The sequence below is a fragment of the Falco biarmicus genome, chromosome Z (assembly GCF_023638135.1).
Source record: "Falco biarmicus isolate bFalBia1 chromosome Z, bFalBia1.pri, whole genome shotgun sequence".
Lineage (NCBI taxonomy): Eukaryota > Metazoa > Chordata > Aves > Falconiformes > Falconidae > Falco > Falco biarmicus.
In genome coordinates, this window is record NC_079311.1 from 25,246,787 (window position 1) to 25,252,571 (window position 5,785).

Below are 5,785 nucleotides of genomic sequence, written 5' to 3' on the forward strand. Positions count from 1 at the left end.
TCTTCTTTGACTATTTTTAAAACATTTCACTGCCTTTAAATAAACCAAAATATTTTAGTGTCTTCCATTAACACCAGAAACAAATTAAAAAGACTTACTTTATATTCTTGATTTAATTGAAATACGGCAGGGTTGAATTCAGATTATTTAAAAGAATTAATCACTTCCAATATTTTTAAATTTTGGCCTGGTTAAAAAACCAGAAAGCAGAAAGCAGAAAGACTTGAAGGCATTGTTTTAATGAAACTAAGCTTGTATTTCTATTTGTTTAAATCCCTGCCACTCTTCCAATTAAATTAAGAAGTACTGATTGACATAGAACATTTCTCATATTTAAAAATATCCAAGTTAGACAATATTAAAATGTTTTCTTGGATGAGTGGTGAGGAGATACGAAGGACAGACTGAACATTTCTTTCACAGATGGAAAGAAATGGCTCAGCTGTTCTGTTTTACTTAACAATTTAAATATGACTTGTCAACGGCCCAGCACGAACACTAATACTTGGCTCCCTTGTGCTAGAGAAGGTCTGGTTTTTTTATCAGGGAGTGCAACGTTGCCACGCATTCTCTGACACTGTACAACACTCATTTCATTTGTGCACACAGACTCTTGCACAGGGAAGCTGGAGAAGGGGCTGGGAGTGCAGTTCTCCTCTATGGCCTGGGGCAGTGGAATGAGTTTCTACAGGCAGCAGCATCTCCCACACCCTGCTCCTGGCTGCAGTCTCCCTCCTCTGGACTGGCCTGCTGCCAGCTCTAGCACTCATCAGCCCTGTGTGATGCCAATTCTGTTACGTAAACTGACAGAAAACAAACCTAACAGTGAATTGAATACCTTCCCACCTGGCTGGTGAGTTGAGTCTGCAAGAGGGACCAGAGCCCAAGCAAGGCAGAGAGGGAGAACCTGTGGCTGGGAAGATGGACATGGGATGCAAGGGCAGGACGAGGCAGAGGAAGCAGGATCTCCTCTTCTTAGATTGTTTCAACTGTTGTGTAACTCCACCCTGGGACACAGAACACTGGCTGCAAGGCAGCAGCATTTCTTCACGTTTGCTAAACAAATGAGTTATCCTCAGACCTTCTTTGTCATTGAAAGTTACACATATGAATCAAATATTCTTTAATAGGTCATTTGTAGCTGACACAGGTACTTGTGAATGGCAAAGTGAGACATGCTTCATGATTAGGACTCTGAAAAGTTACAATATAAATAATAATTGTGGTGGGCACAGTGGATTTCTTTTACATCACTGCCAAACACACAGCTTGCAGAGTCAGGACTGGCTCAGAAATTACGATGAGCAAACTAGAATTTTCTTTCCTTTTGCTAGATCCAGCTATTTAATCATCTTTGAAGGATCAAGCCCTTTATGCTGTTTTGAGAGCAAACCAATCTCTTGGCACCGTTGGAAGAGATTGCACAGTTTCAAATGAATCTGCAAATTGCTTCAATCGGTAAAAAAAAACCAAAACCCAATGGATAACTAAGCACTTAGATCTGATGTTTTCTTTTCATACATTGTTGTCAGTCTCATTTGTGAAAGAGGATTTTGACCTATGTTCCTCATTTGTTTTCAGAAGAACTGAAGAGACTTGAAAGTAAGCGTGTAAAATTGTCTGTTTATTCCAGATTCTGAAACTTGTATTATTTTAGCCCAAAGAAACTATGATTGTTTCTAGTGCTTTGTTTCATTATCTTACACTTCTCCATACTAATGGGCATGAGCTACTTTATCAGCCTCCAAGCCTTATCCAACCTGATAATTTTCAACCGGTTGGCTCTCTCCTCTATTTAGTGGTCCCGCCCAATTTAGCGTTATCAGCAAATTTAGGCACTTTTGAAATCACATACTCCCTTCAAGGTCATTTATGTCCACAAAGAAACCTGCAATAAAAGAATACTAATAAGATAGAATAAAAGCAATGAAATTCACTTACAGCTGAAATGTACCTTGTATGTCCTACAAAACAGGGGTACAATGCAGTGCTTTATAAAGCTGATCTGGTGGCACTTTGGTGGTTAATTTAAAGAGGCGTATGGTACATTTCAGTCTTGTTTGTGATTTTCCTTCCTCTTATTGCTTTTTTTCATGACCTTTAACCTAGCCTTAGTAAAGCAATAATAAATTAATGTCATTTCCTGGCTGATTTTGAAGCAAGAACGCCTTTGGAAAGCCACCTTTTCGTAACAGCACACCACAGGGAGAACCCGATTATATAACTTGTGTATAATGACATCAAAAGCTTCAATTTTTTAAAAAAACTTACTGTATCCACCTCCTCAATACAGTTCTTTCTCTTTCTTGTATGGTAGACCTGAAAGGGGAAAGGAGTGGAAATTAGCCAAGTTTCAGGGAGAAAAGGTCAAAACCAAAGGACAATCAGGGAGATACATGTTATTAAAGATGGATATCTCCACCTACTCCATGGTGTGCCACCATGTACAGGGAGCATCTTGAATAATGGTTCCCAAATTGAGCTAGGTTTCTATGGAAAAAGAGGTTTTCTACGCAGGGAACAGATGCCCAGAGAAACAGATAACATCTCACTCCTGAAGTGACTGGCCTGTTCGAGCTGTAGATGTCTTATGTGGTGTAAGCACTTAAAAAAATAGGTTTTGTGTTGAAAAATTATTCACTGAGAATAAATTTTACACCTAAATATCTGCTTTTAAAAGTAGCTTTTGGCAGAATTTCTTTTAGAACTGATGTCAACACACACACACACACAGACACAGCCCCCGAATTTAACTGTCCAGCTTTTAACTCTTGGAATTATTTTACCTGTTATTGATAGTGAAAATGAACTAAACACATTGCTTCTTGTCTACCACATCTTTTTCCAAATTATTACTTGCTTGCTAGCATTCCCTTCCTTTTCCATCTGTCTGCGAGCACGGGGACCCTCAGTCCCATACCTTAGCAGCAGCAGGGGTGTCCAGGCTGGGCAAAAGGGGTTTTCTGCAGACTTCTGCTGCCATCCTGCTCGGTGGCCTCCAGCAGCTTCCTTCACTTCTCCTCAGTGACAGTTTCTCCCCAAGCCACCGCAGGGGTAACTGCCCTCACCACAAAGTGCCTTGAGATCAGTCGGTGAGACACATAAGCACTGGGTGTTCCTGTCGGAAGGAACAAATCAGAGCAAGTGATTCACACTTATGGTGTCTCCCTGTCCTGAACTGTTTATTTCACGTTGCTGGCAGGCAGCAGGTGCACCCGCCAGCGCTCCCCATTTCCCTCCCATGTGCAGTGCTGTACAGCCACCATGCAGCCCTGGGCAGGCTCTGTGCCCCCTTACGTGTCGGGCAGCCCGTGCCCATTCCCAGTGTGGTCAGAGTCCAGCCGCCCTCTGAAGTGCCTTTCAGACACGCATAGGACAACTACCAGAGCTCTGCTGCCTGCCTGAACTGCAACTCCAGTCTGCTGGACAGCCTCAAAGTTGCTGTCCACAAATACTGTGGACCTTTCTTTCACTGTGCATCCTCTTTAATTCAGTTTGTTCTACCTTCCTGTGTTGCATCCTGACTATTCTTGAATATGATGCTGTTCTTAAGCATGGAACCAAACACTTTAATGAAATATGGATAGCCTTTTTTTCACTAACTCAGCAAGAAAATTAAAGATTTCAAGCACAACAGTGAGACATTTTTTTCCCCTTTAGGATATCATAATGAATGTCTGTTAGCACATTACAGAGCTATATAACTTCCTGGTTTTCTGTTTCCCAAAAATTAAGATCACAGTGGACAGAAATTCCGTGTGGTTGCAATCACTTGCTAATGAGAAGTTTGAAACCGTGTACTACTTTAGATGGTGAACCATGTTTTTTACATTGTTCCTAAAATCCCAGATAAACTTAAATTAGATTTCCTAAGCATTATAGCTATCTTTTCAGGAAATAAATACTTTTTTTAAATTATTATTTTTATGTTTCATATATATTTTAAAATTAGTTTCATTCTATTCCTTTTTCCATTCTGCAGTTGAATCCTAAAGTACACATGTAATAGCCATGTTTCAAAACAAATAAATAAATGAATGCATTCATCATAATGACCTTCCATCCCAGGACATTTTTAGCTTTGAATTTACCATGTTTCTCTTATGGCACAGGAACATCATGAAAAAATAGTAAGGGACTTAAACTTTGCAGATATTCCTCAGCAAAAGTGTACTCAGATATTACCGCTGTATAGCACATGGCTTAGACAGCTGGAATCTGTCTGCCTACCCTCCCTCCTTCCATACACTTAAAAAATATCTGATATTCATATTCTAATTCAACAACTGTTGCTTCAAGATAGTCACTAAATAGATGTGTAATAAACATTAACCTATGCAACATTTTCTCCTGTACTCTCCAGTTACTCAAATTATACATATCAATTTTTAAAATTATTCAGCTTGTTCTTAGGTGCAGTAATTTGTTGAATCAATTTAGATTTAATTTCCTATTACAGTCCTATAAATCCTTGATGTGCTCTTTTGCCTTAGTGATATTGGCTCTGTGGAAACAATTCAGGGGCTTTAGACATTTTTCAATATTCATCACTTTAAACATGATTAAAATTTTTCCCTCATATTCTTATTTGTGAGACCTTAAATTTAGGCAATAACACATTTAGGGCTCAGAATATTGCTTTCATTTCAAATATTGATGCAGCTCATTCAGGGACCTCAAACAAGTGAGAAAGCATGAAACTCATTGTTCTCAGTATATTGCATGGCAGGCTTCTGTTGCTTTTGCATAATCAATTTTCTCTCACCATAAAAATAGTGAGAAAGCCATTTTTATAATGCTTTTAATTGTACAGTTGAATACTGTTAATCTTTCATCTTGATGGGTCACAATAAGAAGGAAGAGAACATTTTAATCCAAATACAATCTGTTTCCTGATCCCTTGAATTTCAGGCAGTTTGCTGTTCCCAAGAAAGCCCACACATTTCTCCTTTGGCTGGATGTCACTGTCCTGTGCAAGCTCTGTGAGGACGGAAATAGCAGTCTTTGCAGGCTGATAGAGTCCTAAGAGATGCAAGGATCAGGCTTGTGGATTCTGCCTCTCATAGCCGTAGTCTATAGATTCTGGCTGCACATATTCATAGAAGTATTTTAACAAATAGAAGATACGTTAACAAAGAAATGTGTGTTAACATGTAGAGACAGCTGTGGGAATGCTTGGAATTTTACCATATCATTGTGTGCGTATGCAGGAAGAGACATTAAACCACCAGAGCAGACTGTGCTGTCTAAATCATCTTCCCTCAGAAGGCCATGAGCTAGATGGAGCCTTTTGTAGGTGGAATCCATCCCATAATTTACAATAGCGAATGCCTCCTCCTTTCTTCAGCAAGCCTGAGCCCTGACCCCTATATGCTTCAGTGCATGAAGTGAGAAAGCAGGAATGCATTCAGTCTGACCAGGATTGATTCTGCTAGGCTGCAGCTCGCCAATCATCTGAACCTTTAATTTGTTTTCTCATAAGTTCTTACTTTTCCTTTCCTGCTTCCTTTGAAGAACATGGAATATTGGTGATCTTAAAAAGTAGTTGTGTATGAATTCTCAAAAAAAAAAAAATCGTCTTTTGAAAAGTCAGATACTGCTCCTGACTTTACAGACATGCAAAAATCTAATCAGCAGTTTTGACAGCTCAAGGAAGGTAAGACTTTTCCCTAATTATATCTTAAGTTTAACTGATCGGTAAAGACAAGCACTGATTGAAGAGCTTATAAAGAATTCATAAACTTATTAAGAAAGATTATTATAAGCTTCTTTTTTCGTTCTTCTT

The 5,785-nt window shown here is 39.1% G+C and overlaps 1 long non-coding RNA gene across 1 annotated transcript; it reads right to left on the bottom strand.

The window, feature by feature from the left end:
* Positions 1 to 1,326: 1,326 nt before the first annotated feature.
* Positions 1,327 to 3,739, bottom strand: LOC130142936 (uncharacterized). The gene is made up of 4 exons (XR_008819578.1): positions 3,298 to 3,739; positions 2,921 to 3,118; positions 2,272 to 2,319; positions 1,327 to 1,888 (listed from the first exon to the last, which is right to left on the bottom strand). It is a non-coding gene; the product is annotated as an uncharacterized LOC130142936 (long non-coding RNA).
* Between the last annotated feature and the right edge of the window lie 2,046 nt (positions 3,740 to 5,785).